The sequence below is a fragment of the Gymnogyps californianus genome, chromosome 3 (assembly GCF_018139145.2).
Source record: "Gymnogyps californianus isolate 813 chromosome 3, ASM1813914v2, whole genome shotgun sequence".
Classification (NCBI taxonomy): domain Eukaryota; kingdom Metazoa; phylum Chordata; class Aves; order Accipitriformes; family Cathartidae; genus Gymnogyps; species Gymnogyps californianus.
Window position 1 is genome coordinate 222,951 of NC_059473.1, and position 19,036 is coordinate 241,986.

Genomic DNA, 19,036 nt, shown 5'->3' on the forward strand with positions numbered 1-19,036 from the left:
AGATAGAGCTTCTCACCTGTAGAGCTACCTGTGCTGTGCCCTGAAAGCGAACAGCCCAAGACAAGTAATTTTGGCATCTGGTCCAATAAAGCAGGTGAGCATGCATCAATCCCTTTCTTTTTCACAGTATCACTCACAGGCGTTACAAGATTATTCGTCTTTCCACTCCCAAAGGGAGACAAAGCTACTTTAAAGTTCAAAGACGGCTCTATTTTTTTTGTAACGCCTGCCATGTACCACTATAGTGCACGCAGTGCAGCTCCAGTGAATGGCTAGAGCTGAGAGAAGTGGCCAATATTTGTAGAAAAACAATGTCTTAATCCTATCGAAGCACAGAGTTATTACCACATCACCAAGAGATCCTCCTGCTTTGCTTGTCTTTGAAGTTTACTGTTGAAGCTCGGGTGATGGGAGGAGACGAGAGTATTTTTTTCTGGAGGGAAAGCAGCAATAAAAGTGGCCTCTGGGTTTTTGTTCTTGTTTTAATTTTCCAGGAATGCGTTTAAATCCCCCCAAACCCCCCAAAACCCAGATTCTAACTTGGCAGAATTTAATTACAGCTTTGCTGCAAAAAGCCAGTGATTTCTGTGAAATTCGCAGCCATGAAAACTTTTCAAGCTCAGAAGTAATTCAAGTATATTTTTTTCCAGGATTAGAGATGGGAACTTCATCATAATGGATGGTTTTGACACCATCTTGAAGATTCAGTGCCAGACTGTCGCTTAGGACAGTTTCTGTGCTCCTCTGTCACTACTCATAAACATGAATGAACGTAACTTACGCTTTGTCAAACTCTTACACTGCAAACTGGCCCAGAGGACCACGAACGTAAGCAAAATTCCAGGTCTACAACTCTTCGGGTGCAGCAGAGACCTGGATCTTGTAGAGGGAGTACTAGCTGCTGACGTGATACCAGCAGATAACGGTATGAACAGAGATACAGGAAGCAAATAGCTCACACACATCGTCCATCATCGGAAGAAGGATCAGAAACAGCCCCAGAGAGTTACGTGGCCAAATCCCACTGACATACAATGGATAGCGGGTGCCCAACTTCAGCCTGGGTTTTTTGATCTGCTAATCATATTAATCTGCAGTGGGTCATGCCATCGTTTTCCCTTCCCAAATGCACAGTACTGCCTTTCAAGAACACTAATCTGTACATCATCACCCCTACAAATTGAGCGCGTCCTCTATATTTGACATAATCTCCAGTCACAGAGTGCAGGGCATCATACGGTTGCGTGGGCTTCCTGCAATCTGCTGCTGCTGCGGTAGCTGAGTTCTCCCGAAGGGCGGCAAGGCAGCGGGGACGGAGACGAGACAACAAACCAAAAAAGCACACGCTCGAAAGCCAGAGCAGGCCACGTCAGCATCTGCCTCCGCACGCGGCGCACACGCACGGTCTCTGCCTCCTGTACGTTCGCACCGTTTGTTCGGATCACGCGAAGTTCCTGCCTCGTACGCGGCGCTCACCAGAAATACGGTCAGGCTGGATGGACGTCAGGTGCAAGACGAAGGACAGGAAAATCCTTCTGAGAGTTTTTAAACGAGCACTCAAACGATGCGAGGGGCGGGTCTGTGCTGTCTCCAGTGCAAACGAGAATGGCAAAGGCATATCCACGTCCCGGTACCCGCAGGCAGGTACAAAAGCTACGCCTCATTGCGTTCTGATTTTGAGAGGGCACAACCACAACCCAAAAAGGTGACAAGGGAATTTGCTTTTGTCCACCCATGCTTACGCATTTGTAGGGTCAGGTACCAGCGAAAAGGCACAAAGGGGACTGAAGTGAGTAAGGCATGGAAAAGCGAACGTGAAGAAACTGCCGCCGCCCTTTCTCTCATCCTCTTGCAGGTCGTGAGGAACGCCATGCCGCTCCGTCCGCCGAAAGCACGGAGCCAAAGCCTGCCGGAGTCAGTAAGGTTACTGCGGGTGACTTCAGCAAATTTTAACGCCAGGCTGCTACAACAGACCAGGCTGAATCCACACTGACTTATATGCTTGAGCATTTATTTCTAATGACCTCATTGTTGTCACAAATCTGGTTTTGGCTGGGAGTCTTCCCTAATTTTATTTAACTGGCTTGAGTGCAATACAGTATAAAGTGTCAAAATCTAAGGAGTATCTGGCTAGAAAACAGCTTGGTTCACAAACTAAAACACTGGCAACGACCCTTGGTAAGTGAACAGATGAGGACAATAACTGTTAGCTTCCTTGAAAGTTGTTTGGGTTTTTTTGGCGGGGCTTTTTTTGTTTGTTTGTTTTTTCAACAAACAAAACAAAATAAGGTTTAGAGTTGGGGCCAGCAGGAACACAGCCAAAAAATTTAATTTTATGTCAAGTCAGACTCGTAAAGATGGAGGCCAGACACCAGCCCAGGCTATTTTATGTGGAAAGAAGGAAGACAGCCAGCTTCAGGGCAAGCGACTCTGTTCTGTATGTCAAACGCGGAGGATGCAAACAGCACGGCTTTAACATTTCGCAGCTGATGAGGTGGCATCAGCTTCCATCTAAGTTAACTTGAGAGTCCAACCAAGAGTCCCATTGCTTCTTCCCTTCAACGCACCCAAGCCTGTCCTCGCAGGCGCCAGGGGAGCCGCGGGTTTAGCACAGGTGAGGAAGGCAGCAGGGCAGCACTTGCCGAAGCCTGTTCCACCCGAAAACAGCCGTCGGGATAAAGGCAGCAGTCGGGGGAACGCGGGTCTGCTATGGGCAGAGCTGGAGCGTGACGTGTGTAACGGCAACCGGGGACAACGGGATGGACAGAAGGCAAAAAATAAGTCTCAGCCCCAGCATCATTCGGTTGTGTTCGGCTCGAAGTGAAGATACGGAGGCCTTTAAACAGGCAACCTACTTAAGAGACACTCTTCCTCCCTAGAAGGACGTTAAAAAAAAAAAATCACGAAAATATAATGGCCCTGCATAAAAGGATTACAAATACCAGATTAAGTATTACATTAGGATTGATTTTAAAATGATGATTCTCACAAACAAGCATCAGAGGAGTAATTGCAATCTCTGCATTAAAGGAGATTAAGTATCTTACTCAAAATACATGTTCTGTTGCACAGGACGTAAATGATAATTTTTCATGTTTGTCCAGCAGTCCTTTGAGTTTCCCGTGCCAGTCTTCCTACTCAGATTAAAACTTGCTTTACTGAGCTAAAGCAAAAAGCTTAAATGCTGTAGGAGCCAGCAATCCCCACAGCCCTGCCTTCTTCCCAAGAGACCGGGAAAGGAGGAGGTGACCGTCCCTGGCTGCTCCCCCTGCAGACCTCCTGTCCCAGGCAAGTGGGCACAGCCAAGGGCCATCACTGAAACCACTGTAACCAAGCATAGGGCTCTCCCCGACTCCGACTGCATTACAAAACCACCTAAAAATCCATTATCGAAGAGAAATCAAAAAAAAAAAAAAAACAAACCCAAACCAACTAACCAACCAAGGAACCCACAGAGTCCAAGTTTACTCGGAGCAGCAGCCCGTGGTATCACGATGCGCCCAGCAGCAAGCTGTCCGTATGGCGCAGCATCGCCGAGGCAAGCACGTCCAGGGCACTGGAAAATCATCACCCTAACGAGCCAGCTCCGCATGGCAGAAAGGAGCCGCGGCTGGTTTCTGACTCAGTGCAGAAGCAGGTAAAGGCAGGATACATCCAGAGCGACCCACGTTTTCTGAGCGGCTCGCCCAAGGGAGGCAAGGTGCCCCGCTGGCGCGCGTCCCCTTCCCACGGCTACACCGAACGACGGCAAACGAGAAGCACGAGGGACCGCGAAGGGCAGACACCGCTCCTTCGCCCCTGCTCGGCGTGCAGTGCTCTAGCTCTGCCCCGGCAGGAGCTCGACCTCGACCCCGCACACGCGCAGACTCTTCACACCGGCACCGCGTTCCGGATTTGCCCGGAGAAAGCTGGGAAAAGGGGAATCGACGCCGTACTGTCAAAAAAGACTGGGATAACACACACACAGGGATCAGGGCAGAGCCTGCAGCTGGGCAGACGAAGGCTGAGCAGCGATGGGGCTGGGAGGAAAGATAGTGCCCATCCCAGGGAGGAAAGATAGTGCCCATCCCATCAGGCTTTTCCAGGGAAACCCGTAGCGATACCCAAACCCTCCTTCCTCTGCTGTCAGCAAAAACCTTACAAATTACTCGGCGAAGCAATTTCCCTCCCCCGTCTCGTGGAGGTAACGGGTGCCTGTCGCCCAGCATCCGTGAGCACAGCAGGGCTGGGGGTCTGCACGGGCACCAGTACGCATCTGCTGGAACAAACCAAAAACCAGTAAAACGCTACGAGAATGCCAAGACACCTGCACGCCGTCAGGAACAACGTTAAGATTGCAAAATGAAGCTCCCAAGGGCTGGGGAGCTGCGGGATTTGCAGGCTGTACACTTGGATGCTTTAGCAGTGAACAGCACCAGACTCTCAAAATCCAGATCCCGGCTCCCTCCAAACTGAACGTCCCAACCCAGCGACTTAGTTGCGGGGTCACTGTCCGTAGCAGCATGCCCTCTTCTCAGAGAGGACATGGAAATAATTAATAGCAGTGAAGCAATCAGCTGACGAGCTCCAAAGAAATATCCAGGGGGAAATCAAACACTATGGCTCCAAACCTGTAACATGTTTTTAGTGGCCCACTTTTCCTTTAAACTGAAGCATTTTCAGCTCAGACCTAAAACTATTGCTAAACCATTCCTGCCTAGTTTTTCCTGGATTTTTGAAGTGTTTAGGGATTTACTTTCATCTTCATGAAGCTTCAGATTACGTTAAGCAATTCTGCACGGCCCCACCGTTGGATTCGCTGGGGTCTTTGTGTTTTCACTTTTATTGAACAACAGGGAGCAGATGCCTTGGGAATGCCCTGAGAGGCCATCCACTGCACTCCCCCAAGGCCCCCGGTTACAGCATTTGCCCCCCGGTTCCCCGGCTTCTGTTAAACTAACTCTACCTTGATGTCTTCCAGAAATAAAGATGAAAGTACAGGCAAAGGGGGAGAGGAGAAAGAACAAGTTTTTACTGAAATGAATAAAAACAGTTTAAGGGGAGGTCAATAAACATGAGAAGCATGACGGCGACCTGCTAATTATCGCTCCATTGTTCTCCCGACCATTACAGAGCCCCTTTTACAGTTCGGTTTCCTCAAACCCGCAAAGACATGTCAACGGAGACAATGCGACTCTACAGCTACATCCTTTTTTCCCCACAAAGCGCATTTCTGCGCATGCTCTGATTTGATCACACAGTTCGGTAACTGTATTGCTGGAAGGTAAAAAAAAAAAGAGAATCAAAGGTTTATCACCCCAATACGATGACAACCCCTTTCAACCCAGATTAAAGAGGCAGGTTGCTAAATGCTCGCAGGTGTCTATTTTCTCTATCAGTTTTTTCTTTGACAGCAGATGACAAACAGTTACCCTGCTATAGGAGAAGGCAAAGCATTTGTCATTGCTGCTTCTGCTTCCCACTCCACCCAAGGGGCTCAACCAGGGCCACAGACAGCGAAGCCTGGGGGAGCGTGCCTCGGGATTCACGGAGCTGGCAGCCCGGGGTAGAAAGAGACGGGGAAACGTCTCAGCTGATGCCCGCTGTCCTGGACCCGTACGCCTTGTGACAGCCTCCGACAGCCGAGGGGTCGCCCCCAAGTACCACGGTGCCAGAAAGGGGTGAATCCTGCTGGGTCCTGCACCTCGGGGACGCACGAGCTGGAGCGCGCTCAATAAATTTTCTTGGTCAATAAAACCGCTACAGAGAGGGATGAAGCACCGATAGACCGAGGTATCTGTCTTGCTGCTTGCTGGAGGGGAAGAAACTGGATACGTTTCCGTTGGGACAGCAGATGCTTACATCTAGTTCTCATTAAAAATGGATTTTTCTTTTTATTCTGAAGTAGATGGTTCATCTTGAAATTTCAGTCCTCCAAACCCCATCTTGATACACGCTAAAAGTACGTTCAGCTTATTCAGAACTGACAAAAAAGTCTGTGGAAAAATAAACTATCTTGGGAGCAATTATAAAGCCCAAATCTAATTTAAAGTAGACTGGAAAACAACCCAGTTCGTAGTTTATGTAGTCAACTGTATGAGAATACTGTGTGATTTCATTGTTACTAATAATGAAAAAATACAGTCCAGGTCTCGTCTCTTTTAAATAGCCTGGAAAAACACATTCAGACGTATGGATCACACAGAGATTAAGAAGGATTTTAGCAACTCCTATTTTTAATGGTCTCATTATAAACTTATTCCTGTAACTCAAGAGATTTTTAAAAAATAGTTTTTCTGTTAAAATCTAAGAAATGTGAGGTTACAAGGTAACAACGTGCTGCTATAATCATCATCTTTTGCCTAGAGTGGCTGCACAGGAGTCTGCCCGTTGTTTTTCAAGTAGAGAGACGAATTTAACTGCACACAGTTCATCTCCTCCTTGAACAACCCTCATAACACTTTTTTGTATTACCCACAGTACAGTTACAAGGGTGCCAACAGCCCACCAGCGTTTTTCAAGACTACGTTACGAGGTTTCCGCACTTTCTGTATGGATTAAGAGCAGTTAACACAGCTCCTTGAATTAACAGACGATCAACAGTGACCCTTTCCCGTCAAAACACAAGAACCGCTGGAGGCGCAGAGCACCGACTGCCGGGAAAACAAACCATCGCCGCTCGGGATGCAAACGCGCGCCGGCCGAGATGCACATCAAGGTAGGTGTGCAACCCCCCCAGACGGGGCTACCCCACTGACCGTGGCTGTGAAACGGACCCGGAACTCGGGAAAATCAAGTGTCCAGAAGCCAGGGAAGAGCAGACCAAAGGCTGCCCGGCATGCCCGGTCTCCAGGACGGCATTCCTTGGGACCGCTTCTCAGTTCCACCAGCGCCGTCCCCGGCACCTCTTTCAAGCCCAGCCCAAGCCCCGCGCGGGGGCATTCCGCAGAGGGCACCGCGCTAACCACCAGCACCAGGGACGCGCAAGAGCCGCCACGCGCGGCACTGACCCCCGCGGCACGCCAGGGCTGCAGCGGTTTAAGACAATCCTGCCCCACCACCGGGCAGAAGCGGCTCACCGTCGGTGGGGGGGAAGCAGCCGATTTGACCAGAGCCAGGCAGGTGAAACCCAACCTGCAGCTTCACCCGTACCGACAGCGGAGGAGCTGAAGATGCTCTGAAGGTCTCTCTCTCCACCACCTGCAGAGAGACGCTGGGTGACTAACTAGCTGCTGCGTGACACTCCTCTGAGAGAGGGTTTATCTGAATTTTTGGGAGCATTCTTGTGGGTGCTAAAAAAATCCAGCTCGGGTCCAGCGCTCGCTTTCGAAAACATCCCAAAGCTCAACGTTCCCGTGGAAACTTGGAAGCCTCGCGCTGGCCAGACAAAGTCAACAGGGATGTTACTCAACAAATTTTTGCAGCCATTTAGCCGAAATAAAATCATAACACAGAGCAGTCACATTACATCACGCAATATAATCTAATTTGTACTTAAAAAGAAATCATGAATCATTGCACATAGCTAATGGTGACTGCTCATTTAGGCGGACTAAAAATTATTAAATGCTTTTAAACATTCATTAGAAGCAGGTATTTTCTTGGCTGCTTAAGAATGCCCCTTCCCCCCAAGAAGTACCAACTTGGCAGTTGCTCTTAAATGAAGACAACACTAAAAAAGAAAAGAATTGTCTTCCTCTACCTAACAAAAGTCAAACGGATTTGGAGGGACAGTGCCTCCCTCTGTGAGAGTACTGCAGCTGCTGAACGCAAGGTCCCCTAACACCAGCTAAGTGTCTAGTGCACCGACAGACCAAGGTTACTGAAATAAATTTATCTTGAGTATCTTTAATTTTGGCCTTACCCATGCACACCAATTACACTGACTTGTTTGGGGCAGAGATCGCAAAACTCCAAGCCCCAAATTGCACAGATTTCTGATATTAGTAAGGTCTTTAAAACAGCATCTATTAAAGTCTTCTTGGCACATTTCTGAACTTTGAGGCAAACCCCTCGCCTGCCCGACGTCCTCCAGAACTCCCAAGAGGATCCAGGACACCCCACAGCTGATAAATGAGAAGTTACAATCTTTTCTTTAATACATTCAGGAAGAAAAACTCACTTTAGCAACTTAACTACTCAGGGGAATTCTGGAGACACAAACTTTTTTTTTTTTTTTTTTTTTAAATTAAGCCAGTTGATAATCTTTTTAAACAGAAAACCCTCTCTCATTTCTTTCTCCTACAGCTATGTGATAAGGGGTGCCACAAGGATTTCCGGGGGAAATTTCTGGGGATAAGACTTCACTTATTTTTGAAGGCAATTACATGAACGTCCTCCCTCGACCTGCCAACCCCGCAGCATCCTCGTGCTCGGGGGCGGCGGGCAGGGGACCACAGCTGCCTGACGGCCTCAGCAAAGCCGGTCTGGCTGCGGTCAAGTAACTCGCAGGAGCTGATTCACGTGGCAGCACGTGCCTGTGCTCACGGGCTGCTCCGGGGCTTTTAAAAGGGGTTTATGTAAAACTGAAGTAGGTTCTACTCAGTGTAGTTACTGAAACTCACTCTCAACCACGGCTGAGAGGAGAAGCCCCTGCGGGCAGGAGGCGGCGTCCGCCTGCGGTGAGCGCACCGAGCCCTGTCCACGCCGACAGGAGAAGAAACGTAAAATCACAAAACTTACACAGAGGACGTGCAGGACCACAGCTCCATGTCTCCTGTCCTCGTTCGTGAAGACGTCATTGGGGAATTCATGGAGAGCTGCAAAAAGCGGGGAAAAAAGAAAGCTCAGATGTTTCATCGGCCACTCAAGACCACCACACGTGCTGTTAAGTAACATAACGAAAAGTTGCCCGAGCCCTTCTACCGGGCAGTAGTCCTACGACTACCACACCACGGACCCTTTGTTTCACCTCCCTGTTGCTTTAGCTTAACTTGTCCTCTGGCAATCGTAGCCTTTCCCCGCACGTCTGCTGTGTAATTTGCTTCTGCGGCGACCACAGCGTTCCGTACCCAAAGACGCCTTGGGGAGGGCAGATAAATCCCGAGAGCACAGCACCGCACTCTCCTGAAAACGTTCGAGAGGGAAACAGCGTTGTACAGAGTAGGTGGTGATGGGTCACTCTCACCAAGCATTTCTGACTGAGGGTTTTGTACCCAAAATGGATGGGTAAAAGCCTCCCCCCGAGCCGCCGGCAGCGCCTCCCCATCGGTAGGGCGCAGGTAGCACATACTCATCTCCAGCAGGACCTAACGCTCTCCAGACGGGCAATGACTTCCCTCGAGTGCCCTTCCCAACAGCAGGCACCGTGGAGGCCTTGTAGCAAACCACCTCTCCGCTGTTCTCATTCTTTACCCTGCCCTGGTGTCTCCCACTGCCCCCACTGAACCAGTAACAGCGTCAAGATACCAGACTTCCCTGTACAGCAAACGCTGAGGATAACCTGCTGTGTTAGCCAGCCAGCCAGCGGCTGGGAGGGGACGCAGCCCAGGACAGAGGCAGATTTGGAAATTTCAGATCAAAATGAATCCTTTCTCTGCCTCCGGACTTCACTCTGCCTCCTCAGAGATGTCCTCAACATGAACAAGACCATATGATATATGGTGCTAGTGATGCAAAGACGGTTTTGACAAAGACATATCAAATATTGGGGGGGGGGGGGGGGGGGGGGGGAAGCAAGGGTGCAACTCTTTGGAGTTGCAAAGATTTCCATCGGGAAGGCTCAGCATTACTGCAAAGCCCCGCCAGCTGTAACCCTACGTGCAAAGGCAAGCTGGAGTCCTCCCGAAGACAACGGTTCAACGGGGCGATGCGCGTCTGAAACGCTGGAAGCAAGTTTTCGGCGAAGGTGCCATGACATGCCCTGTGCCGTGAGAATGGGTGAGCCTTCCCACCTTCCTCGCACGCTCTTGCTCTGCCCAGCCAAAGGCCGTCAGGTAGTCTGTGGAAAATGGCCGAGCCTGGGGCCCGGGCTTCAGCCGCAGATCCGCGGCAAGGCAACACCTATTGCCCACGCAAACGCAAGGACGGCGTTCGCGGACTCCCTCGGCACGGCCTGCACGTGTTCCCAACAGCAGCTTTTTACTTGCAGCAAACTCAAAGGCAAAGCCGTTACTGCTCCGAATGAAGGACAGACGCCTTTACGCCGCAATAAGGCTGCAGGGCTCGGGCAGACTCCACGGTCCAATTAGCTTCAGAAAGAGCATCTGTTGGTAGAAGGGAACCACGAAGAAACTTCGTGCAGAAACATAATTATTCCAAATAATGATATGACAGAGCAGGGAAAAAACCAGCAACCCAAATCAGATGCAAAGCTGCCCAGCGGCAGGGCAAGTGGATCCCCTTTCTGACCTCACCGATCTTCTCATGACCACGATCTCCTCGGTGCCCTGCAACACCTTGCTGTAGCCCAGCTCATGCAAAGGGAAGAAAGGCGGCATTCTACATGGTCAGAAGGTGACGTGCTGAAGATGGTAACCCCCCTCCAATTCCTTCCCCCTTCTGAAGTTAGAAGGCGGCACATTTTGCAAACAGGCAGAAGTACTTCTACCACAGAGCACGTTATAAAATGGTGGCTTTCATTCCCCAGGGATGCTGTGACAGGCAACAAAGTAGGAAAGGCCCAAAAGGAGATCCTCCATGGATTGCCCATCGGTGATAATTAAGTATGGTAATCTAAATGTAAACTCCAGTCGCTGTAAACCCTGTCTTGAGCAGCCAGCAAGGGTATGCATGGGCAGAAGAACTGATCTTTACGTGCTCTGTTGCTTACACTTCTCTCCCTGAGCATCCCCTACCAGCCAACTTCCAGAAGCAGGATGCTGGGCTAGGTGGCCGTTATGTCAGCTTCCTAACTTAGGCAGTTTTCTAAACAATCAGGAGAGAAGAAAGGGACATTTTGAAATCTGCAGTGAGAGGTGATTGAAGCAGAGCCGTGACCTCCTGGTTGCTCAAGCATTCACGCTTTTGCTCCCTTCCTCCTTACCGCAGAGAAAAGCACCAGCTCCAAAGCAACGAGCTTACACCTAGAGGAGGTCTGCACTTCACCTTGGCTTTAATCACCCAGTTTAAGTCCAACAGAGTCATAAAGTCTGAGAAGTGACACGCTAACAAGCATCTGGGACAGATGATGGCCCACTATGCCAACCCAGAAAACAGTTCAGCAACGTAGTTTGTTCAATGTGCCTTCATTAAGAGCAATATCTTTTTGTTAGATTAGCCGTTCTCTTTCCAAAGTCAAGCAATCAGTATAACAGTTGAAAAGAGCGCACCATACAGTTGGACAACCTTTGCTGCAAACACGGCGTCGCAAGTCATTTAAAGACAAATTACTTCCATCGGCTCAAATGCTTTATTACTCTTCTGGCTGTTCACCGGATTATAAAGCACTTAAAGACAGCCTGCCCATTAGGAAACTCCGCTTCGCACCAGACGAGCGGGCTGCGCACCGCAGCTTGCCGAGAAGCCTGGCGCGGTAACCCACCATCGGCTCGCGGTTCACGTCGCTCACCCGGGACCACGCGCACCACGGGGCCGGGAGCTGGCCCGTGCCAAAGCTCCGGGCGGGCCGGGGAAGCCCCGGGGCTCGGGGCGGGTGGGAAGTCTGGAGAGGGCAGGCTGAGCAGGAGCTGTCGGCACCTCCCGAGAGGAATGCCAAGCACCAGGGCCAGCCCGAACTGCACAGGGGGCAGAAGGTTTTGGCTTTTGATGAGAGCTAACAATACCTGTGGCTTTTTAGAACAAATCGGGATTCGGCTGCCAGGAGCTGTAACTATTTGCTTCCGAAGCGGAGCTGGTGCTGCCAGGATGCCGCTCACCCTCCCACCCCCAACACCTGTACTGTGCCAGATATGCACAAAGCTGCCAAAAACACGCTTAGGTATGCAACCTAAAGAAACTAGTCAGACAGGTACCAGCACAAAGACAGGAGTTTAAAAAAAAAAACCAACAAAAAACAACCCAAACCAACACAGAACACTATGGAAGATGCAAGACAATGAAGTTAAAATGGCTGGAAAGGATTAATCTTTCCTCAGCAAAACATCATTATGTGAAAACCAAATGTTTTCATCACAGTTTTGTTTAAGAAATGTTCCTGACCATTCAGCACACCATAAGACATTGCGAAGGAAACACGGGGAGGTATGTTTTTTAGCAATGTGCAAGATGGTTTGCTCACACACACACACGTGCATATGCTTCCCTCTCCCTCCTGCACTCCCTCCTGCAGCTGCCTAGGAGATTTTACCATGACAATTCATAACAGAGACGACGAAAATCCAATCCCTTCATCCAGAGTCTCTAGGAGGTTCAAGGAGACCGAAGCGCACCTGAGATAAAAGCACACAGGAAAAAAACAGTATAAAAATAGAATAAGCTTGTCGCTGCTGGCAGAGGCGGGGAATCCTAGCCGTCCTTTCTCTGCGCAGCAGAAACATCTAATCCTCCCCCAGGTTCAGGTTCCCACCCCCACACTGCAATGAAATGCACCTTCTTAGCTGAGAAAATGTGAGGTGTCCATCACTGCATTCTCTACAACATCATCTGAACCCAGACGCTTTTCAGTGGCTTACACTTGAATGTACGCAATTACAAAATAATGTATGCAAATTTGAAATCTGCTGCATTTTTATTAGATGCATCAGGTGCAGATGAGTACAGATAACAGGAAAGCTTTGCAAAACCCAGGAGCTCCTTTTTAAGGAGAAATAAAGGGTGTAGCTGGAACACCACTCCAACAACAGCTGCCCTATTTAGCTAGTATAAAAGCTCATACAGTTTGCTATTTTGCTTAAGAGAGTCCTCAGCTTTTGTACAGAAAATAGGGGCAGATTTTGCCAGGCTTATTTTGATTGCACCAGGGAAAAAAAAAACCCAACCACCCTGTCAATGAACCTAAACTCAAAGAATTAAAGATTGCCGCCTATCTGACCCACCCTCGTCCCGCAGACTTTGTAGGCACCGGGCCCGCAGACCGCAGAAGGGCAGGATCTTCACACGAACTCAGCACCTCCACGGGCATTTTCTGCGTGGGCGTTAGGTGCAACGCTAGCTGCCAAGACCAGGCCCGCACCCGTGCGGCAGCACTGCAGCACCCAGCGCCGACGGCATTGCTACGGCAGACGTGTGGATTCCAGCCTTCAGATGCAGGCGATGCCGTTTTAGTTTCCAGTTAGCGAGAGGTACGTTCTCAGAAGACAAAGCGCAGGAGCGTGCAGCTCAACACAACGCTCTTTTTTTTTTTTAAGGGTGCAGTTCAATCCCGTATTGGCAACTTGTAAAATTACTAGTAAATATTAGGATTATCAGAACCTGCTGTGCAGAACGGGGAGCCCGCACCTTCCGAGAGCGGGGCGTGCGGCACCTACGGCAGCCCACGGCACAGCCCCGGCAAGCACGAAGCGGCGGCGGACCTGCTGCTGCTCGCTCCCACGAGAGCATTCCCAAGGGTATCGCAGCACATGCTCCCCTCGCCAGATTTAGAGGAAAATTCCGTATCCGTGCTCGACAGGGAAAAGTTATTTTAGTCATAATACAATGAGTTGGAATAAATTCTTGTCCTTTTATTCTCAATCAGTGTGCGATTCATTAAAATTGGAACCCTGTTCAGCCTTGGCTTTAGCTGACTTACAAAATGATCCGCATTACCACTCTGTTGAGAGGATTTGCCGGCGCAACACAAATTTGCCTCTGTTCTGCGCAGTCACGCTGCTCCGGGCAGTTCGCACGCTGCGCCAAGGAGAGATGCGCAGAGAAGACGCTGCTGTACCGTTCTTCTGGACGGCGGCAGGGAGCGTGACCCTTTTCCCTGCCACTCCTTTCCTTCTCCTATTTGATGTTTCCACCTTTCCAAAAGGATTCTTTTTAAGGAAAAAACCCGACGCCGTACTGGATCAATAGTTCGCAAAGCTGCAACATATACTTATTTTTAAAAAAAGTCTTTACGTTGCTAGCCAGTGTACCTACTCTAGGGAAAAGAAAACCCTTGGGAAATCTGCCATAGCTTTCACAGAAGAAGGAAGAGCTGAGGATGTTCAGCCGAGGCAATGAATTATCAGCAAAGAAAACCGTCAGAAATTTAAAAACTCGGTTCATTTTCTCACGCTGTCCCCACAATTCTGTCATGGCCAGAGGTAAGTCACGTCAGTGCTAGGCACTGAAATCCCAAAGCGTCCGAACACCTCGTGGGGAGAGGCCCAGCCTGTATTTGTAACAGCTTTCCAGAATAATTACTCTGCCCAGTGGCCCGCGTTTGGCTGCTTCCTTCCGAAGAGCTCTTCAGAAGCGGGCTGCACATCCCATCACGGGGCAGAAGATAAGGCTACAGAAAGGCATGACTTGAAAAAAATTACAGCAGTGGGCTGGATTAGAAACCAGGATTTAGATACGCAACTCCAACATTTAGGGAGCGTTGGTATTCGCAATATCAACGCTACTTCAGCTGTCTTTACAAGTCCCAAAGACAACTACATTTCTGCAGCTGGAAAAACACGCAGACACGTCGCTGTGCCAAGCAGCTGGGTGCGAGCTCTCGTCTAAGCCCAGATGACAGATCGTTTGCTCCTGTGCCCAGCTCGAGGTGCTCAGAGCGTGCCAGCTCGCAACAGGAAAGCGACTACATCATTAGCGACAACCACAACGGGAACAGAGACCTCGAGGGAACATCATTACGCCATTGCATAGACGCAGGCAGCGCCTGTCATGCTGGTCTTCCCGTCTCGGGAGGGATGCAGTGCAGCTGCAAACGGCTCCGAGAGCAGCAACAGGATCGGCCAGGAGGATGGACAAGCCGCCCAGCGTGAAACGCTGGGACAGAGACCACCTCTTCAACCCGAAAAAGGCGAAGCGGAGCAGGGGTTTCTGACAGTGAGTGGCAAGGAGAGGGAGAAAAGGGACCAAGCGCCCACCGGCTCTCCCGGTGCGTAGCGGAGAGGGGCCAGCGGGCAGCAGGTCCCTCAGCCACAGCGGCCCTTCCCTCACGGCGCAGGCAGGCAGCTCCGCCTGTCGACACAGCGTGCTGCAAACCTGCGCTTCCCCCGGCTTCACAAAGCAAACCGACGAGCCGACGGAAGACAAGAAGTCCATCAACGCCTAGTAACGTAAAGATTGTTCCTCTGGCTCGGGAAGGCCCCGCACAGCAAAGAGCTGCAGCCGGGGAAAGCGCACCAGCAAGCGTCCCCGCATGTCTGCTCAATAGGTTTCTTTGACTTCTACTGTTGTCATCTATGAGGGACAGACATTAGTGGAGTAGACCTTGTGAGGTGACCCGAGACAACATTTTTTGAATCAATGCCAACAGCTTTTTACACAGGGAAATAAAAATATACTTTAAAACGATTAGTTACCTTTCTTTTTCCCCCCATCCTCAAATCCATGATTTTAAACTCAAGCTCGAGATTTTTGACTGCTTCAGGGTTAGCAATAATATTACATTCACCACCTGCCTGCACACTGTCTAGCCCAATTCCCTGACCTCCAACAGCATCCCCGGAACGGTATCAACTCTGACAGCGCCGCCGGCCCTACCAAATACACAGGAGAGTCACCGCTGCATCCCTGCAGTCTGTCCCTCACACGGACCAGTGACCTGCCGGGGTGAGCTGGCGGACGCGGGGAGGCGAGGGGGCTCAGGAACTGCTGGATATGCTCAGCTTCACAGCTATCACCGCTCGGAGACTGGCTCGGATGCGGACGGCCCCACGTGCCGCAGCACACCAGTCCCTGCAGCCAAACGCCATGGGAACAGCTTTAAATCACACGGTACGGGAGAGCAAGGGACTGTGAAAATCTTTAGTTGTCTTTACAAGCAATGAGGATCGGTCAAATTCTCTCTGAGGGGAGGGCCAAGTACCTTTTTCATATAGATCTATATCTATCTATCTATATATATATAAAAAAAAGTTTTACTTTCTGCCAAGTAAAAATGGTGTTTGCATTACAGTGGCACGATCTAAAATTCAAGAGAGTCAAACTATGCTGATGTATCAATAATAAATCATTTTGCTAATGTTCTACTTGTGTCACCACTTATCTGCTGAAAACAAGCAGCTGAACCAGCGTGGGGGTACAGCACACTGTCATAAATCACGCAGCACTGCGCCCGCGGCTGACGGCACCATCCCATACCTTGCGACAGCTTTACAAGGGTCGGCTCTTACCAAGCAATGGATGTTCAGATAGCATTCTCCGTACCCTTACAGTAATGAATTTCTAAGTACCAAAAATCAAATATTGATGGTGGATGTTGAGGCAGCGATGAGCCCATGCACACTTCCACTTCCTTGGGTTACTGCACGCCGGTTTGCTCGTGCAGAGGAGTAGCAGGCTTACGCCCAGCACAAAGGATGCTGATGGCAAACACCCGAACAAAAGCATTTTTACATTTTTCCAGGCTGGCTCTCCAGCAGTCGTCAACAACGCACCCACAGCATTACTGTCACGACAGGGAGCCTTGCTACAAGTCAACGTCAGCGAGTCCATTGCAGACCAGCTCTGACTGACAGCTGTAATCCTCCCTGCGATACGTCTGGGTGGGTGCCGGGTCACCTTTCAAAGGGAGAGAGCACGCAGGGAGAGGCGTGGGGCCACCCAAGGTTTCCTGGAGGAGGGGAAGCAGGGTGAAGCGACGCTGCTTCGCGTGGCTGGATGAGGGGATTCCTGCGGCGAAGACTGCGGGAGCGGGAGGGAGCTCCCCTGACTCCGGTCACAGTGCATGGCCCCAGGGGTCTTAGCAGTGGTCCTGTCTCAGAGGCCAGTCCTTGCCACTGGCGCTGCGTGCCCACCCCAGTGCCCCCTTTGTTACCAGCAGCCTTTGGAAACTAGGCTTTATGGAACAAAACAAGAGCTGCCGGAGCAGACGTAACACGAAGCAGAGCAGTCTTAGACAGAGATGTGAATACATGAGCAGAGGGCTTTGGTCTGCATACGATCAGCAAACATTTTCACCTTAACTTTCTGCGAGCTCTCCGGGAAGGTGCAGCCCTTGCAGATGAGGGGCCATGTTACACAGGCAGCAGTGCTCAGGAGCTGCAGACAGACCCTGAGTCTCACCTGAGGAATTCAAACCAGATGTCAATCACGCAGCAACGCCCCGTCACAAATCGCTCATCCCATGAACTTCTCCTCTGAAAGCATTTTGGTTGATTTGCTATGTTCTCTTATCAGACAGCGGCCCTTTAGCTAAATACGGCAAGAGGGGAGCGCTGTGGGATCCTGCCAGGATATAAATCCCATCGTAACTTCACCCTCTTAGCCACACAGGGCCATTTATTCAGTCTGGGGGCTTTTTTTAGACATTAAGACTAGATACAGCTGCCGTCAAAAGCTCTTACTGGAAGACATCCATCCTGGCTGCAGCGTGCCGCTGACGGCACTGCCAAAGGATGCTGAACCGCCTGGCCGGGAGACGGGGCGGCGGGGGGGCTTATCGGTGTCGGCACTGGGGGTGAAGCAGCAGAGGATACTGCTGCTGGCAGGTCAGAAACAACCCCAGGCCGTGAGATGTCGTGTGTCCCCCTTTGGAGGGGGTTCACGGCGCAGGGGTGCGGGGCCCCACCGTGCCCCCTTTTCGGAACCGCTTGCTGGGCCAGCGAACCGCTCCACTGGCGGCTGTAGGAGCGTGCGGTCAGGGCCCCAGGGAGAGGAGCTCAAGCTTGCACGGGATCACCGATACACACGGAGCTGAGACGGTCGCGCGCATCCCAGAGACCTCGACACCGCAGGCAGCTGCTCCGGGGCGCCCCGGGGCTCCCTGCTCTCCCTCTCTAAGTTAGCACGTGCGATACGCGCAGAACGGGCAGCATGCCAGGCCGTTTTCTGAGATGAAAATATAGCGGCTGCGTGCCTTCCACCGAGCCGATGACTTTCCCTCCCCGCGCGCCTGCGGAGCCCGGCTGGTCCAGCACCCCGCGGAGCACCGGAGCGGGGAGGGAGCTCAGCAAGAGCCGAGCGTGACCAGAGGTTTCCGTCCGCCCCGCCGGCCTGCCGCAGCACTGCGGGGAAGTAACGCGTCCCCGCCTGCTCAAGCACGCTGAAGGTCGCCTCTCCGCTGCACCCGAACCGGCCTTGAACAGGATCCAGCACGGAGTGCTCCCCACCTCGGGCCTACTGTCACAAAAAGCGTCGTACCACAGACCCAAAAAAACAGAGACGAGAGAACGACCCCGGTATTTTCCATGACACCGCTGCAAGCCTTTGGTCACTTCACTGGCTTAAAACACAGAGCTCCCTAATGGAGAACAGACCTGCCTCTGGGCCAGGCACGCACCACAGATGGGGAGCCTTGCCATCAAAGTCAAGCGCCTTTTTTTGGCCTCCCCTTCCCCGGAGAGACCGCCCCCCCCCAGCCCCTCCGCAAGCCGAGCAAGACCGCGGGACCTCGGTATCTTCAGCCCTGTTGGGCATTGCTTTTTTCTGCTCTCCGTAACAACCCGTGCCTCTCCAACGACCAAATCAGCCTAAAACTGCTCTCCCTAGCACCCGCATAATTAAGCGTTCGTTTAAGGATTTACGTACTTTTATCAACAGGAACACAAGACAACTCTGCCTGGCCAGCCTCCCAAACCCCCTCCCTTCTCAACCCGCCCCGCTCCGCGGGGGTCTGTTTCTGCTCCACCAAGAGCAGAGCCTCCGGAGGCCGCAGCTCATCGGCCGGACGAGATGCCAAGCCTGGGCATGCGGAAACGGCCACGCAAAGCCAGGCGGAGATACCTCCGGGCTCGGGGGCTTTGGGTGACAGCACCGGCAGGTTGAACCAAGTTAGGGTTATCACCTCACACCATGCCAGATGAGGTTTTTTTTCCCCCCTCACTGAGCTTTAGCTTCCCTTACCAACGGGACAGTTTAACAGCGCAGTCAAAACGCACGTTTCAATTACAGATCGCTGTGATCTTTATCAGCTCCTCTGTCAGAGATCGCGGCACGAGGCAAAGCGATGGGAGCATCACAACCGAAGCTGCGGAGCCTTGCCAAGTACCTGTTTACAGGTGCCGCTCGGCGGGATGAGCCAGGCAAAACAGACGGGGTACGAATGAAACGGGAGAGGTCTGCATTTTTTTCC

The 19,036-nt window shown here is 51.2% G+C and overlaps 1 protein-coding gene across 1 annotated transcript in view; it reads right to left on the reverse strand.

Moving 5' to 3' along the window:
• Positions 1-19,036, reverse strand: part of SLC24A3 (solute carrier family 24 member 3) — a 154,011-nt gene that overhangs the window by 63,027 nt on the left and 71,948 nt on the right. The window contains exon 3 of the mRNA XM_050895013.1: positions 8,662-8,738. The gene's annotated coding sequence lies outside the window, so the exon portion shown is untranslated. The remainder of the gene's footprint in view (positions 1-8,661; positions 8,739-19,036) is intronic.